Source organism: Passer domesticus, chromosome 18 (genome assembly GCF_036417665.1).
Source record: "Passer domesticus isolate bPasDom1 chromosome 18, bPasDom1.hap1, whole genome shotgun sequence".
NCBI lineage: Eukaryota > Metazoa > Chordata > Aves > Passeriformes > Passeridae > Passer > Passer domesticus.
Genome location: NC_087491.1, coordinates 3125764 through 3146957, shown reverse-complemented (window position 1 = coordinate 3146957; position 21194 = coordinate 3125764). Strand labels below are relative to the sequence as shown.

The 21194-nt window shown below is 49.1% G+C and overlaps 1 non-coding gene across 1 annotated transcript; it reads right to left on the bottom strand.

Moving 5' to 3' along the window:
* Nucleotides 1–17233: 17233 nt before the first annotated feature.
* Nucleotides 17234–17306, bottom strand: TRNAT-AGU (transfer RNA threonine (anticodon AGU)). The gene has a single exon. It is a non-coding gene; the product is annotated as a tRNA-Thr (tRNA).
* Nucleotides 17307–21194: the final 3888 nt, after the last annotated feature.

Here is a 21194-nt window from a genome sequence, read left to right as displayed (position 1 = left end):
CCCTGACCCACAGGGGGTCAGGGCGTGTTCTGACTCTGGCAGTGGTTTTTGTTTTCTTTTTTTGTACTATTGCATTTGTATTTTTAATTTTCCTAGTAAAGAACTGTTATTCCTATTCCCATATCTTTGCCTAAGAGCCCCTTAATTTCAAAATTATAACAATTCAGAGGGAGAGGGTTTGCATTTTCCATTTCAGGAGAGGCTCCTGCCTTTCTTAGCAGACACCTGTCTTGTCAAACCCAGACAGTGTGCCCTGGGGTCACAGGGGAGTCACCAGGTGGCTGTGGGAGCCCTCCCTCTGGTCCCTGGTGGAAACCACACCGTTGTATATTTTAACCTCCAAAGGAACCCATTCCTAATTAAAGCTCAGTCCCAAACTCATCATCATCCTAACCATGGGCCATGTCCTGGGATGAGCAGTCTGGGAGGAGATGGGAACCAAAATTCCCCCTTCCCTCGTGCCCCAGGAGTGCCAGTGTGTGGAGTGAAGCTGCCAGGCAGGCCAGGGGAGGCAGGGTTTGAGCATCCCCCTCTGCACTGAGCTCTTCCCTCCCGTGCACACGCCTTGTCACTCTAATGGCAGCATCGTGTATTTTGATTCCTACTGGCTAATTGCTTCTTAACATTGTTATTCACAGAGAGTTTCTCTGCTTTGTTCTCATTTCAATGAAACCAAGACAATAAAATGTCAAGAAATACCAAAACAAAAGCAAACCTCCTGTAAATGAAGCATTTAGGTGGCATAGTTGACAGAAAAAAGATGGGGAATGTGCCATTATGGATTTAGTGTTGCTGTGAAATCACCTTCATTTCAAGTTGTAGTTTCTGTACTGTTTTCTGTTTGTTTGATTAATATTTTACAAATTCTGACAGAAAATGCATCCTGTAAAGTACAAAAAATAACATCCCTGGTAATAAACAGCCGACTGAGGCTTCTCTTCCCTGCTTTTACTGCAACTGAATAAAACAGCACTGACTAAACATCAAGAAGTTGTTTTTTTTTACACAGAAAAGTTGGATTTATATATGGAAGACAGTTATTTCTAAAAACAATCTTTGGTTTTATTCATAAAGGCTTAGGCAGAGAATGGAAAATAGATTTAAATGATCAGATTTTTCCCCTGCCTTGCTTTGAATGGCTGGAAACCTGGGAAAGTGTCAGTGTGCTATAAACAAAACCATGCTCTGTTTGTCCTTCCTGTGCTCATAAAACAGAAATAGGGACTGCAAACAAAGCAATTTTACATCCAGCACTGCTCCAAGCTGCTCTTGGTGGCATCAGGGACTTGGGGTTTCCTGGGTCACAGACATTTCTGCTTCCTCCCGTCATTGGGAGTCCTAAATCAGGGGCATCAAGTGGAAATGCAGCTGCAGAGAGCCCCTGATGCAAATTCTCATCTCTCCCCTGATCAGGAATTGCAGTGCCTATGCCAAATAATAGCTCTAATTATAATTAGATTCAAACTGAACTCCTAAATCAGCCTGAGATTCTATTTAACAGTAATCTACTATAATGCAATGGTTAATCATATCTAACCTTAATACCAGCCTAATCCTTCAAATTATTTCAAATTTAATTCCAGCCCAAAGGCAATTATCTCTTGAAATTTAAAATCTAAGTCCTTGAGTTTAATCATCCCCATAGATATAACCCTAAAACTTATCTAAACCTACAGACACAAAGAAAAACCTAATTGTATATTTTAACCTCCAAAGCAACCCATTTCTAATTAAAGCTCAGTTCTAAACTCATCGTTATCCTAACCAAGATTAACTCCAACTGTAATCCCCCATCCTGATCTGCAATTCTCTAAATAAAAGGAAAATAGCAAAGGAGAAATCCTTTCTTTTCCAGCTGGATGTTGCACACAGACAAGGGAAAGATGTGGAGAGCTTCATGTTGGCTCCCAGTGGCAGCAGAGCCCAGCCCAGCAGGGAGTGCACAGCCCGGGCTCCAGCCCAGGCAGGAGCACTGTGTGAAAAACCAGCTTCACTCTCTTGTGAAAACGTAAAAGTTTAATAGAGGACAATAGGAGACAAAGACAATAAAGTGAAGATTCTACGGCTGGGTGCTTGGCATTCTGCTAAGAGCACACCTGTAGTTTGGAAACACTCTTTATATACTATTTCTACTGTATTAGTCTGTTGCATATTCACAAACAATTATGTATATTTAAATTTTTCCCCGAACTAGTTTGTAAGTGCTAGGAACTGTTCAGTCTGGCTTTTTCTCAGTCTGCTTTTTTGGAGTGTGTGCATTTCTTGGCTGTGGTTTTAGTCCATTCTTATCATTACCTCCAGTTTTGGGCTTTGATCTGTATTTTCTACTGATGGGGAGCGTTGATAGTTGGTATTTCAGTAGTAGGGTCTTCATCATATGTTTATTGAATGTTATTCTAACTAAGAAGGCATTCTAACATAAGCACACCTATGTCAGCTATTTCACTACTATGTCTAAGTTTAGTTAACAACAGAAATAAAATAAAAAACACTTTATCATTATAGTAAAGTTGCTTTAACATTAGATAAAGTTACTTTACATTATACATATAACATCTATTTTAATATTTGTGAAATGCCAATATTATAACATGTATTTGTAACAACTGGAAAGCAGTGAAATTCCCTTTTGGATGTTGATTTTCTGTCAGTTTTGAAGGAGGTAAATTCCTGACTGGCTCTTGCTTTTCTGAACTACGACCCACAAGACCCAAATGTTGGGTTCATCACCCTCAGCACCTCACTGGGGTCATACCTGGGGCCTTTCCTGTGCATGAATGTGCCACCTTTTGATTAAACTCCCTTTTCCCTCTCTCCTGTCTCCCCAGCAGCCTGGGCACGTGGATGTGGGCAGGGAAGCCCCAGGAGCTGGGCTGGGTCAGGTGGGTCCTGCTGCTCTTCATCCTCCTCCCCCCCGCCCAGAGCTGCTGGGGATGTGACTACAAAGAGAAAAATTGGAGCTGTCATTTGCTGGTGACCTAATTTTTTTGAGAGGGGAAGAAAAAAGATGTCATTCTACAATTAGTTGAAATCATTTTTTTTAGCTGCAGGTATAATTTATTTGGCTCACTCTCATTTCTCATAAAGAAGGGAGGATACAGAATATTCCCCCCCAGGCATTCTGGGGTTTTATTTAATCCAGTGATTATAAAATCATAGAATCACAGACTGCTTTGTGTTGGAAGGGACCTGAAAGCTCATCCAGTGCCATGGGCAGGGACACCTTCCCCTAAACCAGGCAGCTTCGAGCCCTGGCCTTGGACACTTTTGAAGATTCAAAAAAGAGAAGAAATGGAGCAAAAATGTGTTTGTTTCACAGACTGAACTCCCAGATTAAAGTGAGGAGCTCCCAGGGCTGCTGGTATCCACTGTGCCAACCATGACGTGATTGAAACCCATGACACATTCACCCAGATCACAAATTTGGCTTTAACAAGGTTTTTCTCTTCAGGGAACAGACCCTGGGCTTTTCTCTCCTTTCCCATTTCTGTGTTTTCGGGCCCTTGCTTATGTTTTATTTTTCTGTGAAAGGTTCTTTCTCCATTATGACAATATTTTTATTTAGCAAAAGTGAGGGATCTTATGTAATTCTGTGACTTCTGGAGCTAAAGGTCAAACATTGCAGAAAACATAAGCCTTGGCAGCACCTTTTGCTTGTTGAAACTTTCCAGCTTCCAGCATTTCGGATACTTCCATAACAAATTAGTCTAAATAGGAAAAGCTGCTCCAAGTCCATTTGCTCTTTTTGTGCTTCTTCCCTCCTCTGGAACTGCTCAAAGCTCTTCCTCACAGTTCCGGGGTGCTGTGTCCAGCTCTGGGGTCCCCAGCCCAGGAAGGACATGGAGCTGTTGGAACAAGTCCAGAGGAGATCATGGAGATGATCAGAGGGAAGGAGAACCAATTCCAGGAGGAAAGACTGAGGGAGGTGGGATTGTTCAGCCTGGAGAAGAGAGGGCTTGGGGAAAGCCTAAAGTCCCTTCTAGGACCTGAAGGGGCTCCAGGAGAGCTGGAGAGGGACTGGGGACAGGGGCATGGAATGACAGGATAAGGGGGCAGGGATAGATGGGATATTGGGAAGGAATTGTTCCCTGGGAGGGTGGGCAGGCCCTGGCACAGGGTGCCCAGAGCAGCTGTGGCTGCCCCTGGATCCCTGGCAGTGCCCAAGGCCAGGCTGGACAGGGCTTGGAGCAGCCTGGGACAGTGGGAGGTGTCCCTGCCATGGCAGAGGTGGCACTGGATGAGATTTAAGGTCCTTTCCAGCCCAACCCAGTCACTGATCCCATGATTCCAAAGCTGCCCTAGCAGCAGCACTGGACCAACCCACACAGTTCTTCCCTGACAGCAACCTCTGAAGAGGCATCAAAATCCCATTTATTCTCAGACAAGGACCTGTGCACTTGGCCAGTCTCTCTCTTCCTGTTATTCCTCTTTCCCAGCTGTGTAGGATTTGCAGAACAGGAGCTGGGGGTCCTGGTGAACACAAACCTGACCAGAAGCTGGCACTGTGTCACTGTCCCCAGGAAGATCAGTGGCACCTTGTGCTGCATTGGACAGAGCACTGCCAGTAGTGAATCTCCAGGTGATTCTCCAGGAGGGGACACACTGGGATCTGTGCTCCTTCTTGTGCTGGGCTCCCTGGGAGCCTTCTTTCCATGCCTTGTGACCACCCCAGTGCCAGCCAGGGGCCATCACAGTGTGGCCATGACAGTCACATTCCCCACTGCCATCAACTTCCAGCTGAAGGGGGGTAAGGGGATATTCAGTGCCACAATTTCCATGGATGTATTCTGCAGTTTCTTCCTCCTCCTGTCTCCCTCCTCAGCATCCCACAGGGCCCTTCCCACCCTCCATGCCCTGTCACAGCTGTGCAGGATGGTGACACTCTCCTGCAAGGCCAAGTGTAATGAATCACAGGAGAAATTCCCTCCCAATGACATCCAGAGGAATCCCAGCTGCCCCAAGGCTTTCCATGGAGATGGAAGCACTGTCCAGAGCAGCCAGGTGTGCCCAGGCATGGCTGGGACATCTGGCCCCACAAGGGAGGCTGAGCTCTAGGGGTATGGACACACTGATCCATGTCCCCTCCTGCCTGGGTTGCTCCATGTGCTGCCTGGACAGAGGCTGTTCCCTGAGCTGGGACTGAGGGGACAGGGAGCCTGGGGCTGCAGGGAGGGACAGGGCTGGCCCCAGGGCAGGGAACAAAGCTGGTTTTGTGTGTGCCCAAAAGCAGCAGCTGCAATGTCACCTGACACTAATCCTGCTTGTCACTGATCGTGTGCTGGGCTCTCCCAGAGCCCCGAGGTGTCCTCCCAGTGACCTGTCTGCAGCTGCTGGCTGCATTCCCTGGTGCCTGGATGGGGATCCCTCCAGCCACGGACATGGGGAAGGATCTGCTGGTGGAACTGGAGCAGGGCCCCGCTGCTCCTGTCAGAGCTGATGCAAAGTTGCTGCCTTCTGCAGCTTCCTCAGCAGCTGCTCCCTTGGCTGCAGGGAGGGAGAGGGGAAGAAAAATTACCAAAAAAAATGAGGTGAAGGGGACAGGCGTGGGTTCATCCAAATCCCAGGAGCAGGAGCTGCTGAAGATGCTGTGGGATCTCAGGAGTGGGAGATTTGGAGCTCAGAGGAGGATGGGTGTGGAAGTGACCTGGTTCTGAAATGAAAGAGAAGATGAAATGGGACATGTGGGTGGTGTGTAAGGTGATTTAGTAATAACCCAGTGCTGTGTGAACACTGAAACCCTGGAGTGTGTCCACCACATGTGGACAGTGGGTCACTGTCACAGCACTGCAAGCACAGCCCTGGGCAGATGCTCACCCAGGGACTCACAGCACCTCTGAAGGAGCAGCTTTGGGAAGGACCTCTGCAGGGCTCCAGTCCAGCCTCAGGAGTCCCATCACTGCAACCTTGCATCGACCTTTCCCTGGCCAAGCCTCAAGAGCAGCCACCTCTCAGCTGGCATTGGAGTCCTGGTGCTGCTGAGCTCCCTCAGAGGTGTCTCACACCCTGTGGGACCAGGCCTGGCACTTCCTTGGCCTGCAGGATACACCTGGCAAATGCTTTCCCACACGTTATTTTGCCTTTGCCACTGCCCAGCAGCCTGGAAAAGGGCTGGAGGCCTCATGGCATTTTCTTGCTAAGGAATTGTTGGTCAGTGACATCCTCCCCCTGCTGCCAGCACAATGTGGGGAAGGGAGGCAGGTGCTGCTTCAGCCTGAAGGAATGAGCAACAGGAAACTCCCACAGGGCTTTCCAGGATGCAGTGCCAGGAAATGGGGCTGCCAGGCACCTGGCTCCTGCCTCCCAGCACTCAGATCACCCAAAGCCAGCTCCCTCACTGCCCCAGGCTCCTGCAGCCCTCTCCTGGCTCCTTGCAGCCCCTTCTCACTCACCTCCCACTTCCCTAATGAGGTTCCTGCGAGCTGCTCTGTGTGGCCACGAACTTCTAGGGTTTCTCATTGCTTCATTCCCCCATGCTCAGGGGAAGGGGTCAACAATGCACATGAATAAAAGATATGGAGAATAATTGAAATAATAATGGGGATAATATAATTGGAAAGATATGGGGATTTTGGAAAAGATATGGGGCTGCTTTTCCCTGCTCCCACTGTGCCCTGCACAGCCTCGGGCAGGATCCTCACTTGGATGCCTCTCACAGCCACCTACAGATCAGGTGGATCTTTCTCTGAAGAGAGCTTCAGAGAACTGAGCTTCTTGGAGCATCCCACTGTTGTCATAGCAGGTATTAAGGATTTCCAAAAGGCTAAATTGATCAGTGAATTTTGGCTTCAGTGTGGTCACTTGTGCTGCACATTTTGTGTTTTGTGGCTGCCTCAGGTACCTGCTGCAGCCCCCACACCCCTCCTGCCACACACGGGTGCTCAGCACTGAGAAAGCTTTGGGTTTGTTCAGTGAAACACTTTTGCTTTTGGTTTTTTTGTTCCATATCACTGAGTTACACTCGGCCCATCCTGTGTTGTGAAACCACAGCTCCCGCTGTGTTTGCTTTCCCTGTGATGCTCCTCGCCCCCAGCATCCCAACACTGCCCGGGGAGTTGTGGGGAAGTGCAGGTGCACAACCCACTCCTTCCAGCCTGGAAACCTTGGATGTTTGTAGATCAGCCTTAGCTGTGATTCAGGATTGTGGGGCAAGAGGTGAACTGCAGGGGAGGGAATGAAATCCCAAATCCCTGAAGTCCCTGTGGTCTGCAGAGAAAGGTGAGACCTTTCCAGCTGAACTGGGTCTGTGAGGACACTGCTCAGGAGTCACAGACCAAGAAAATTAAGAGGAAAAACTGCAGGGCTCTTTGGCACCTCTTTTCTTATGTAGTGCTCACAAATCTTTTCCCTTCTCCAGCTGATGCTCAAGCTGAGTCAGCCCCAAAGCTCCACTTGTTGTTTGGTGCAGATCCATCTCCCCACATGTGCTGTGGGGGTCTTGGGCATGACCCAGTGACCCCCACAGGATTTTACAGCCTCAGGCATTTTACAAGCCTCTGAGTCAGAGCCTCAAGTCCTAAATGCTTCTGGGAACTCAAATCTCAGTGTTGCCTCAATTCCCCCTGAAAGCACAGCTCTCAGGGGGTCAGAAATGTGGCCACAGTGCTCCTGGCTGGCAGGGTTGTCACAGTGCTGAGGTCTGTCCTTGGTCCTCACTTGGACCATTCCCTGCCTCACTTTCCCTGTTCCCCCCTGGATCACTCCCTGCCTCACTTTCCCTGTTCCCCCCTGGATCACTCCCTGCCTCACTTTCCCTGTTCCCCCCTGGATCACTCCCTGCCTCACTTTCCCTGTTCCCCCCTGGATCCCTCCCTGCCTCACCTTCCCTGAGCTCAGGGTCTTTACTGCCACACTGCCCATCTAGGTCTGTCCAGGTGAGAAATTCCCGGTGTTCTCCTGCCCTAAATCTCCAGTCCATGGAGCAGTAGTGGGTGCCAGCTGAGTACCATTTGCCCCTCCATCCCCTTGTGCACCCAAATCTGGCCTTTGCTATTGATTTCCAGGCACTTGGATGAGTATTTCTGCTGAAGTTTAATGTAGTAAATGCTCCTGATCTTTGCATTCAACACCAATGCCTTCCCCTGTGAAATCTCAAGGAGATCCTGTTTGTATCCAGGTGGGGAATGTGTAAAAGCAGCACTTGCTAGTATGAGTGACTACCTTGGTGTTTGATTAATTTTCTATTTCTGAAGCTCTGATGACACTGATGGTTGAAAGCCCCAGAGGAGAGCTGTGGTACAGGAGAAAATAGAATCTGCAGAACAGAGTGTAGCTTAAATTAGTGGGATCAGAAGGAAAGGACTAAAAATCAGGGTTTGTCATCAGAATATATCAGTGCTCTCTCACCTTGCAGGAAGGACATGCCTTGTCCCAAAGTCAAAAGGTGAGAGTGTTCAGCAGCACAGGAGGAATTGTGCCTGAACCCCCCAGGAACACTTCCATGGGAACATCTTCCCACAAGTTCAGAGGCCCAACAACATCAAATCCAGCAGTGCATGGCACAGCTGGGCCTATGGACCATGGCAGAGTCCAGCAGGGAAAAGTGTTCAAGGAATCAGGAATGGCTCCAGTGCAGAAGAGATTCTGGACGACATCCAGGGGCTGGACGAGGTTCAGGGCTGGGCTCAGGGCTATACTGAGGATAAAATTCACCTTGGGCACGGGCTCAGGATGCACAGTGTGTGCACTCAGCAGAGCAGAGCCCAGCCCAAGGAAAGGGCTGCAGCCTCCCAGGCTGTGCTGGTGGGCGCCAGCTGGGCCCCAGCCCTGGGGCTGCCAAAGGGTGAAATGGAGCCAAGGCTGCATTTTGGCATCTGCTCTCTGGGGCCAGGGGCTGAATTTGCCATTAATGTTCCATGAAATATAAAACAAGAGTTGAGGTCGTCTCTGGACCTCATTAACACTTGGAGAAGCCAAGGGGAATATCACATTTGACTGCGGGGCCAGCACAAGTCAGCAGAGAATCTAACATTTCAGTTCCCACTCTCAAAAGCCCAACAGCTTTGTTTCAGTTCTGACTGCCCATTCCAAAATCAACGGAGACAACCAGTTACTGGGAAAAAAACGGGCATTGCCAATGGAACCAGCTGAAAAGGTTCATTCTGTTCTCTTTGGGGATATTCACTCTCTTTTGTTTATGCTCAGTCTATGAATTTCATGGCAGAAAAAGAACTCCTTGAAACTGATCCCTTTAACTTCTCAATGCTCCACATTCACATGTGGTCTCAGCCTTGGGAAGGACATGGGATGGTTCCTGAGCTGATGTGGCCACATGAGTGTTAATAACAAAATAATTCCGCTGCTTTCCCCCAGCAGCTGCACACTCACACCCAATTGTGTCTGAATCAGGAAGTTCCTGAATGGTTCCCAGGAAAATTCCTCATACAAACACAACCAGACTCACTCCTAGAACGTGCTTTTCTTCCCCTGGCAGCACTGGGAGCACTGGGATGGGCACCCCTGTCAAGTGTGGGTGTCCTGCAAAGCCCCAGGCACGGAGAGCAGCTCAGGGCTGGGGAAGCCTTCCCTGCACTGCAGCTGGGCTGGGCTGTGCCCCTGCACTTGGCTTCTGCTGCTCCCACTGCTGGGGAGGGGGAAGGAGAGAAACAAGGGAAAATAAAAGCAAACATACACCTTGGGTAGCTCTGCCTTCCTGAGAGAGGAAACACAAGGCTCACTGAGAGAGGAAGCCAATTTCAGGCTCCTTAATAATCCTCTGGGTTCATTGTTCAGGTGTGATATTGGTGATGAACTGGGGAATTACAGCTGTGGGTGTGCTGGAAACCCAACTGGGGACTGGGACTCAAAATTCCTCTCCATTCTCCTGAAACTCTTGAAATGCTTTGGTTATAGCAGCTGAGAAAACAAAACAAAACAAAACTCACTTCACCTCCATCCTGAGCGGAAGCAGCAGAATTCCCTGGCACTGGGAGACCCTTTTGTGAAACCGGGTCTGCAAAGAAGCAAACGGCCCGGCTGGGGAGGAAAGCTGTGGGAAGGTTTCGTTTGGACCCGCCATCAGCCTGACTCTTGGACTTGAAGCAAAAAGATTCTCCGTGGGTTTGTTGGATGTTTTCCAGGGAGCCCAAGGCAGTTTTGCTGGAGCTCCGCTCTTCCAGCAGGTCCAGGTGCTGCCTGAAATAAATGGGCAGGAGATTTTTCTCCTTTTTAATGCCTTTATTAAGAAGAATCAGCTCAGGTGGGGAGAAATCGACGGGTTGCGCCCACACCGCCGCTGCTCCCAGGCGTGGCATGGAGGAGGAGGGTGATGCAGCTTTGTCTGCTGGTCTGCAGGCAGAGCTGGGGATTCCGTCCTCACGGGAGAATCCCAGATTCCTCTCTTTTTTGTCTAACACCCCGGGGCGTCTCTTTAATCAGCATCTTTTCAGGTGAGGGTGAGAAGCAAAAAGGATCCAAGCAGGTACGGGACTACGCTCCCATCCTTAGACGTCACTTAAGTCACTTGTTGGCTCGTAATTTTAGGGGTTTTCCTGGGAAAAACTGTAAAAATTCGGGGCGCAATGCATTTCTCATCTGCATACTGGCTCTGATGTCACTTCTATTCTCTTCGTACTTGGAGGGTCTGTCCTGTGTCCCTCCCTGGCAAGCGGCCAGCATCAGGGGGACAATGGTTAATCACCAGACATTAACAGGTAATTGAAGAACTCTTCTTTGGCAGTGAAACTAACTTACAGCAACTGGTCCGACTTGTTTTTAACTCTGCAACCTAAAAAAAAAGAAAAACTTTCTATTCATAACACTGCCCTCTCACGGGGAGCGCACCGCAGCCTTCCGACAAGGGCTTTGATGCTGGTGCTGATGCTCTGCCTCTCTGGGACCGTGGGTAGCCTGGAAGGCGTTGCCCAGAGGGGACGAGACTCCTGGAGCTGGGCAGCGGGGCGAGGCTTTCCCTGCACCTGCCTGCCCTGGGAGGGGAACTCGACTGATCGCCGGGTGATGCGGGACTAGCAGGGGACTGATGCCTCCTGGTGGTCCCAGGCAACCCCACTGGCAGCGTGGGGATGGGCCGTGCTGGGATGCCTGGGGAGATCCCAGTGGCGACCTGGGAATGCTCAGAAAGGGGAGTCCAAGCAAAGGGGCAGAAGGGAAAGGCTGGGAAATGGAAGAAGGCAGAGGGGGTTCAGGGCTATGGAGTGCCCAGACAGGAATAACAGGAGTGGTGGGGCAGCTTTAGGCACCAAAGTGTAAGAACTAAAGATGTGAGAAAGTGTTCAGAGGAGGGACACAGGGATGGGGAAGGATCTCGAGGGGAAGCCAGTGAGGAGCAGCTGAGGGCACTGGGATTGTCCAGCTGGAGCAGGAGACTGAGGGCAGAGCTCCCTGGGGGCTGCAGCTCTGATCTGCTCTGGCACAGGGACAGGAGCCAGGGCACGGCTGGGGCTGGGCCAGGGCAGCTCAGGCTGGAGCTCAGGGCAAGGCTCTTCCCCCAGAGGGTGCTGGCACTGCCCAGGCTCCCCAGGGAATGGGCACGGCCCCGAGGCTGCCAGAGCTCCAGGAGCCTTTGGCCAGCGCTGCCAGGGATGCCCAGGGTGGGGTTGCTGGGGGGTCTGGGCAGGGACAGGGGCTGGGCTGGGTGATCCTGGTGGGTGCCTCCCAGCTCAGGACATTCCATTATTCTCTTGGTTAACAAAACTGGAACCCATTGGAGAATCGCTGAAAGCTTCAACTCTGAAAAGACTCCAAACACAGCTGGGACCAGGTGGGAAGGGAAGAATCAAACCAGTGTGAACCTGACACCTGAGTAATGAAAACCCCAGCCCAGGCCTTGGTGAGGCCCTGCTGGGTCTGGCAGAGTGCAGGGTGGGGCTGTGCTCTCCCCATCGTGCTTCACCCCAGAAAGGTGTGGAGAGACTGATAACTGTGAGCCTTGACACAGAGACAGTCAAGACAAGGACGTGTCCCTCTGCTTTGCTGTCCCCCAGCAGCAGTGCAGGCAGGACAGGCCACCAGCACTGTCACCTAGAGTTGCATGGGGACAAAAAACTGTTCTCTGGGTTAAAAATGCTGTAGGAAATGGTTCTGTGAGTGCACAGGATGCTGTTGTGCACTGCAGTCCATGATGGTGACAGAAGTGTGGTTGTGGCTGGCATGGTGCAGAGATATTTCATCAGGGCAGTTGTACCAATGCCAAAATATCTAACAGCTGGCTCCAGAAATAATTGTAATTTCTGGTGTGCGACAGTTGTGGAATGAGCAAATTAATCACAGCCAGGTCATCTCCAGACTTTGCCCTTCTGCTTTTTGCAAAGTGTCACCCCAGGAGCTGAGCAGTGGGCAGCAGCATTGAGGGCATTGTGCTCTGGGGCTCCTCTGCTCCTGCAAGGCTTGGGCTAAGCCAGGCCCATCTGACACAGGAGATTGAAAAGAATTGAAGGGAAACAAAGAGAAATTCTAAGCTTTCCTCAGAAACCTATTAAAGTCCCTGTCATTTGCTCGGAGCACACGGAATAGCCTTTATTACAGGCATTTTGCTGAGCACAAAAGCTACTTTCAATAACACAGGAAGGGAAAAATCATTACAAACTTGCAAGAATCAAGGACCATCTTGCAGAATCCCTTTGTCATGAAACAAATTATGAAAGGCTATAAATAGATGACCATTATTAGAACAAGGAGCTCTCTAACTGGGCTCTCTGCACAGGGAATGAACTGCTTCCCTTCCAGCCAGGGGGGAGCTGAGGCAATCAGCAGGTACGTCACAGGCTCTCCAGGGTGCAGCAGAAAGCAGAATTAAAGTCCTTGCCTCCTGCTTCTGAAACTGGGAGAAGCATTTGGAGACACAAGTTACTTAAAAGACTGTTAAAAATACACAAAATACACACAGGTACTCACCCACCACAGGATGGGGCTGAGCTTAGTCAAGGTCACACCCTGGAGATATCCCAGGCCAGGCTGGATGGGCTTGGAGCTACCTGGGATAGTGGAAGGGTCCCTGCCCATGGCAGGGGTGGAATGAGATAAAATTTAAGGTCCCTCCCAACTCAAATCATCCCAGGATTGTGTGATTCCATGGTGTCACTGCTGAACAGAGCACTGGACAGGAGCTCTGTGCTCACGGAGTCTGGCTGTGCTATCCAGCTCCTCCATGACCTCCTGGTTCCCTTTCTCACCTCTCAGGGGGTTTCTTCCTCCTTGACTGCTTGAAAAAAATGACTCCTCTGATTTTATTTTATTTCTTCTAAATTCTGGCCTAACATATTCATTCCTGCTCATTAAAGTAGTTCTTTCTCCTTCTGGCTGTTTACTCCTGTGGCATTTCTATGAGTTACTCATGCCTACTTTTAGCCTTCCTGTGGACAGACTAAACATAATAAACTCCTTCCATCCCCCCTCTAAGGCAGACCTGCCGTTCCTGTGCCATTCCTCCTGGCAGATTCCTGGATCTGTCCTCCAGTCCCATTTGCATGGCAGGGTGCCCGGGTGAAACTGGGCATGGCTGGCTTTCTAAAGCTGGGTTCAATTGGCACTAACTGCTTTTCACAGTTTAGTTAAATTTGCAATAACTGTAACAATCCTGTGTTTTTTCCCAGGTTTTTCATGGAGTTGTGGCCTGCAGGAATGAGGATGTTTACTTATATTCCAACTGTCCTGAGCAGGTCAGTGGGATCTCCCTGGCTGAGTCCAGGAGAATCAGAATGTCAGCATTAAACCCTGAGGGCCCTGCTGTGGAAAAGACAAGATATGGAAACTTTCCAGGATATGGAAATTTTAAGGGTGAGCAGCACAGTCAGGGAGAGACTGGGAGCTGCAGGATTTCCAGAACAGGGAGCTGTGCAAAGGAAGAGTCTTGAAAAGCTCTCCCAATGGCTCTGAGACATTTTTGCCAGTGCTGTTGTCTGTCCATGGGATCTCCTATCCACACAGGATCTGCTGGTTTGGGGTTTTCTCCTTGAAGAGGCTGTAATCCTTTCCAAACACTCATGGGGCAGTGTTTGGGATGTGGTGATAATTGATAATCTTGCCATTCTGAGCTGCCGTGCCCAGCACAGAGCTGAGCTTTGCCGGCTGCCAGGGCTGCTGTGCTTGCAAGAGGCTCCCACATTCCAAAGAATGGGCACTCAGATGGGCCGCCAGGATTTTCTGTGCCTCTGCGGAGGTGCCATGGAAGTCTTGGGGAGCAGCAGGACCATGTTCACGTCAGGTTTTAGTGTCTGCAGCCAGCCTTTGAGGCAGCCAGCAGCTCTCCTGGAGCTGTTAGTGCAGCATTGGATGCTCTTTGTGGGCCTTGGGGCTCAGGAGGAGCAGGTGGTGAGCTCACAGGCTCCAGGAGATCCCAGAAACACTGAGGCTGCAAAGACCTCCAGGATCAAGTCCAACCTTTGGCCAAACACCCCTGTGCCCACTAAACCATATCTCAAAGTACCATATCTCAAAGTGCCACATCTCCTCATTTTTTGAACACTTCCAGGGATGGTGACTCCAGCACTTCCCTGGAGACCCTGTTCCAATGCTTAAAAGGCAGAGAGATAACAATGTCCCTGGGCAAAACCTTGCACCAAGGCTTTGGAGAAATCCTCTTGGATGTGAGTGGAACATGGGCACAGATGTCCCTGTTGATGCTGTGCAGCTCTCTGTTCCTGGCACACTGGAACATGGAGCTGGTATTTCATATTTTTTCACATTATTTCAGAAACATTTCCTATTTGTTTTTTTAAACATTGTTGTTAAACCCACAATATCTTGTTTGGCATAATGGATTGAGTGTATTCATTGTGGGACAACTGGAAAATGGATAAATTTGGCTGATTTTTTCCCCACTCTGAATTTTTTTTTCCCACTCTGAATTTTTTCCCCACTCTGCAGTCCTACCAACTTTATTAATATTTTTTTTTCTGGCTGAGGCTACAAAGCTGCCCTTTGATCCTGGTGTATGTTAGATTTTAACATTAGTGTCAATTGTATTTCTAAGTCCAAAACCGCTTTAAAAATGGGAACATTTTCACTGGCTCTGGCTCAAGGCTTCCCTCCCTGGATTAAACTATTTATTGTTTCCCACATGTCTTAAGAAATGGATTAGTTGAGGCATTTGTGGCCTTTCCTAGGACAGACATGGAGGCAGAAATGCAGCTCTGTACACAGTCCTTGGATTGGGGCACCTCAATGCTGCAAGGCTGCTGGGCCACAAAATTCAGTGTTGTTTATAAGGAAAGAAATGATTTCTCTGTCCAGCTTGGAATCCCTGGAAGGAGAGCCGGGAATGAAAAGTATTCCAGAGAAATGCACAGAGTCCAGGATGGCTTTAAAAATAGAAATTATATTCTGAAGTTGTGAGGAGAATATCAAAAGCAAGTTTTCATGGATAGACAGAAAGACACCTTTAAATCTCCCTAAAGAAAGCAATAAAAACCTGTCTGGACGTGGACTGGGTAGGTCACAGCCTTGGCCCTGAACAGACCCACAGGGCACCAGCCTGGCCCCATCCCTGAGGGGGATGCACGACCTTCCCACACCTCTGAACGTCTCTGTAGCATTTCCATCCCACAGGTAACAAAGACCAAGGAATCTCAGAATCCTGCAATCCCCTCAGCTGGGATGGACCCACCAGGATCACCCAGCCCAGCCCCTGTCCCTGCCCAGACCCCCCACCAACCCCACCTTGGGCATCCCTGGCAGCGCTGGCCAAAGGCTCCTGGAGCTCTGGCAGCCTCGGGGCCGTGCCCATTCCCTGGGGGCAATGAAGAGGTGCCCTCCCTGCTTCCCACACCTACCTGGGCTTCAGGATTTGGGTACAAACCATTTCACCCTCTTTTCTAGTCAAGCTGTCTTTGAAGAGAAGGAGCTGATGGGTGATGGATACAAAGGGATTCCAGGTCCCCTGGTAAAAGTCATCTTTGCCCCAGGCCGAGGCTCAACAATCAGAGAGTTTGGGCTCTGCATTGCAGCAGAGTCACTGGAGAGGAGCTCTGGCATTAATATCAGCTACTGCAGAGATTAAGAATTCAGCAAAACACATCCTGAACATTTGTCCTCTTTGCACAGAAAGGAAAGACATTAATTTTTCAGAGGATCATTTCCATCCCCACAAGGCTCAGCTAAGCTGAACCCGCGAGCCTGATTGTAAAAGTGAACTTGAACCACAAAGATATTTTTGGGTCTTGCTCTGTGGTCTTCTCTGAAAGCCAAATAAAGAGATAAAGCTGGAATGTGGGACAGGGGGAATCCAGGTAGAGCCACAACAGCCTGGAGATAAATTCCCTTTTAGTAAAACCCATCTGCCCATTTTGCAGGACCTGGGGTTACAATAACAATAACTTGTGCTCATTTATTAATTGCAGATTAATGGGAACCCTGCTGGCTTCTGTTTCTTTGTCCTTACCGGGATATACGCAGAGGAAAGCAGGGAAATTCCTGCAGGTCACTTCCCATGGGGAGGAAACACATCAAGCCTCCAAAGCTCACTTCTTTGGGAAAACAGAACTGGAAGGAACCAGCCTGGGGAGAGGTAAACAAAGCCCCATGTCCCTCATGCCACCCTCTATCCCCCTCCACAAGAAAAATATCTTTCAGGCTTTTGAGCCTTCCTTCCCTCAGATGGAAAATGCCCTTTTGAAATTCAGAAATTACCTTTTCCATCACTGGTTTGGCTCATTTGGACTCAACATAGGGAGTCTACTTGAAAATAAATAGGGAGAAGAGATGTGCAAAGGCAGAGGAGGAAATCTCATAAATCTGGACAGCAATTAAGGGAATTCAAGATGCAAAATAGGTTAATTCTTACCTATTACTTTAGTCTTAGAAATTATCACTTTCCTGTCCCCCCAGCAGGGTTCTGTAGATGACTGATGTTACTGATTCTCCACAAGCCATATTTATGATGTTTTCAGCCAGCTCTGCAATTACTGAGCTCTGGAGCCATAATTTGATCCTCCTGCTGCTGTCTGAAGAGATGAACCAGCTCTGACTGTAAATACCTGGCAGCCACTCCAGCTTTGTCCATCAGTGACCCCCACAAAGTCTGCAGGGTCCAGAAGGCTCCAAATCCCATTACTGGGTGTTCCCCTTCTCCGATTGCTGCACATTAAATATATTTCAAGGATACAACTCTGACCACTGTTGGTTTCTCTGCTTCTCATTGCCTGTTGTTTGGTGTAGGTGTTGGGGGATATTTGTATTTTACTTAAGCTGAGGTGGATGCTCCAAAAAACATCAGGAACACTTTGGGAATAAACAGGAAGATAAAGCAGTGAGGTCTTTGCAGGAGGTGCAGACCCTCCCCAGGCTCCAGTGAGATTTGAACTCACGACCCCTGGTTTACTAGACCAGTGCTCTAACCCCTGAGCTATGGAGCCTCTGAAATTTGGGCACTTTTGCCACTGTAAACATTTCATATTATAATTTTCTCATAATTCTGGTGTGAAATGGCCCCAGCACTGCTGGAATGTGCTGCTCCAAAGATTTTCAATTCTCTTTCCAAACTTCACCACAACCCATCAGAGACACAAAACCACCACCACAAGGTGAACCCAAAGCTGGAATTTACCCTCCTTCAGCTCATCCCTGTCAGGACATCACGATGGGTGATTCCCTTTTCACCAGCCCAGCAGCTTCAGGAGTTTACAAAGAAATTATGATATTGGGGCTCTTCATAGTTATTGCACTTGTTTAGCAAAAAAAGGAAAGAAACAGGAGCCACGAAGAAGCTCCAAAAACTGGAACCCCTCTCATAAGAGGAAATGATGAGAGAGTTGGGATTATTCAGAGAAGAGAGAAGAGAAGAGAAGAGAAGAGAAGAGAAGAGAAGAGAAGAGAAGAGAAGAGAAGAGAAGAGAAGAGAAGAGAAGAGAAGAGAAGAGAAGAGAAGAGAAGAGAAGAGAAGAGAAGAGAAGAGAAGAGAAGAGAAGAGAAGAGAAGAGAAGAGAAGGCTCCAAGGTGACTTTATTGTAGCCTTTCAGTACTGAAGGGCCTCCAAGAGCCAACTGGAAAGGAATTTTTCGTAAGGACATGGAGGGAGAGGACACAGGGAATGGCTCCCACTGCCAGAGGGCAGGGATGGATGGGATATTGGGAATTAGGAATTGTTCCCTGGGAGGGTGGGCAGGCCCTGGCACAGGGTGCCCAGAGCAGCTGTGGCTGCCCCTGGATCCCTGGCAGTGCCCAAGGCCAGGTTGGATGGGGTTGGAGCAGCCTGGGATAATAGAAGGTGTCCCTGCCCATGACAGGAGTGGCACTGGATGGGCTTTGAGGTCCCTTCCACCCCAAACCAGTCTGTGATTCTCCTATATCCCACTGCTCCCCACTGGAAATCAGTTGTTTATTTATTTCTCCCTCTCAGCTTTTCACATTTGTCACTGCTTCCCTAGCAGTCCACGTTTTGGTCCTTCCTGCTGCTTCATCCTCGCTTTGAGAGCCCTTTGGATGCCACCTCCAGGCTGAGTCTGGTGGACTGGGGCTGAGCACTCCCCAGGCTGAGCTTCCAGCTGGGGCTGAAAGTGCCACAGAAGTGGGGTGAATGTGGAGAAAGCAAGAATCTCAGAGAACAGAGCTTTGCATTTAGCATTTGGCCAGTGAGAACCTCTGTGATATTGGTGTAGAACTGTTCAGTGTGGGCAGTGCCAGAGTGACTGGGAGACTCCTGTAGATCCCACCCGTGGTGCCCTGGGCTGGCCCTTGGGGGATTTCTGCACAGAAGGAGGAGCTCTGGACCTGCACAGTCCCTTGTGCACCAAGTCTCAGCTTCCTCACATCCAACAGGCAACTCCTGCAGAACTGCAATAGAAAATCCCTGTCTGGATCACCTCAAATTTTGGGGAGGTATTTGTGGAGCCTGTCAGCAAGGCCAGGAGAGGATGCTGGCTGTGCATTAAACCCGCAGGCACAGAAATGTCTCATGGCAGGGGAAAATGTACAGCAGCAGCTGAAGAGGACTCTGAGTTTCAGGGTAGATGCACAAAGAGAAAATATAAGTACAAATGGTTAAAGGGTGACTCAGAATAAGCCACATTGTGTCTATTATTCCTGGTCTTTTTTGTGGAAGAAAATTGCTGTCTTTGAAAGAAACCAGAAATTAAGACCATCCATCCTCCCAAGCGTAGAAAAACACAAACCCTCATTAGGTGGGCTGAAAGGCAATTCTCAGGCCTTTATCTGACAAGCTAAGAGCAGGATTCTGTCTATAGCATTTAAGGAGAAATGATGAATTACCTGGCATGGGTTCAGTGCCTGAGCTTGGCATTGGATAAACTCACAAAGAAGCCTGAAGCCAATCAAACAACTTTGTACAAGCCTTGCTGAAAGCAGCCCTTTGGGGGCACACAGGGAGGACGTGCACCAATAAATAAAGCTGAAAATAATAATGAACATCCCATGCAGGAACATGTGCTTGGAGCATGGTTTCCAAGAGCAGCTGGGCTTGGAGCCTGGGAACACATGGCTGAGCCATGAGAGACTGCCTGGCAGAAGGCAGTAATGGAGCAGTTTGACACAGGCTGTGTTCAGACCTGGACTTGGAAAATAATATGGTTTAAATGTGGGCTGGTGCTGGGAGCACTTTGGTGAGAAATAAATGTTCCTGGTAATGAGAAGTGATGGAGTGGTGAATGTGAAAGACTGCCTGGTGCTGGAAAGGTTGTGTCCTTGCTTTCCTGACTGAAACTCTGCCATGTTTCCCAATGTCTGTGTGCTATGGAATACTTGGATGTTTTAACCATGGTGCAGACCCTTGCAGTGCTGAGAGCTGGCCAGGAGTAGAGCTGGAACTGCTGCAGCACCTCTGGCACCAGTGAGCACCAGGAGAGCCTGTGCTGAGCCCTGGCAGTCCTGTGCCCTCATGGCACTGTCCCCACAGCCTGGACATGTCCCCAGATTTCAGTTTCTGTTTGATCCCATCTCAGGAATCTCTCCTGTTTTTCTCTCCCTTCTTATGGTGACTGCTGAGGTGTGACCCAGGCACTGTGTCCTGTCCCCCAGGCAGGACTGCACCCTCAGATGAAGGGCCTGGTGCCTGCAAGGCTGGTCCTTGTTTTTACCCCTAAAACTCCTGCAATGACTTTCTTCCTACTGCCAAGAAGGAAATCTTCCTCCTGCACATTTGCAGTGAGATCTGGCCCAGCTGGACAAGGGCTGTGAGGCCATGCCAGGATTTCTGTGCTAATCCTCTGCCAGCTGCTCTGTGGCCATGCAGGATGAGCAGTGGAGCCCCCCAAACCCCCGTGTCCCCACACAGACCCTGAACCCAAGCTCAGCTCTCTCCTGCACTGCTGGGGGCTCTTCTGAGCACCTCTGGTGGGAAAGATATTATGAAAAATGAGGAAAACTCATTGAAGGAATAATAATTGCTAGATGAGATGGGAATGGAATCTCTTTGCTAGGTCCTGGCAGGGCAGCCTCAGCTGCCAACAGGCTGGACAATAAAGGGACTTTCTCCTGGTGGAGTCTGAAGGAACTGGAACATTTTGCCTTTCCATACAGTGCCTAGGCCAAGTCCTGGTGCAAAGTTTGTCCAGGATCATTATGAAATGACTGCTGATGAAGATAGAATGAATTTTCTTGTTCAGTAGCAACTGGGCTAATGAGAAATCAGATTTTGATTTGTTTTTCATGTTTGAATCTGTGTTTATAGCCAGGTACTATGATTTGGTTTCTACTCTGAGAACCACTTGATTATCAGGCAGGTGGAAAGCTCTGCCCTAGAATTCCTACCTGAGATACTTCTTGAGTTCAAAACCAGCACCAATACATTGTCTGTCAGCACAAAGCTTCCCTGGGCTGATGCTGATACAATTCCTCTGGAACAGACCTTTCATCTTCCTCCCGAGGGCAGGAGTAGGAGTCCTGTTGTTGTCAGGCAGGGTTCAGGAGCAGTCCTAGTGAATTTGGCTGCTTGGGCCATGACAGAGAGCCCAGCTTGTCCAGGTTTAGTGACTCAACTGAGATAATGAGACTCTGGTTAGAGATGGTGATGACTGTGAGGGCTGAAGAATTCAAAGTCCATGGGATTGCACAATTTGGAGATAAAATGTGCATTTCTTGCTCTCTTTATCCCAGCAAGCCCCATCTTACAGAGATGTTCATCCACTACAGCTGGATATCCAGTTTGCACCACTGACTTTTGCCCTGGTCAAACCCATATTCTGGATGCTCTCTGCTTGTAGAACACAATATTTTTCACTTACTGTACTGGTAAAGTTTAGTTACCAATAGTAAATTCACCTATTTAGTTAAAATTTACCTGTTTAGCT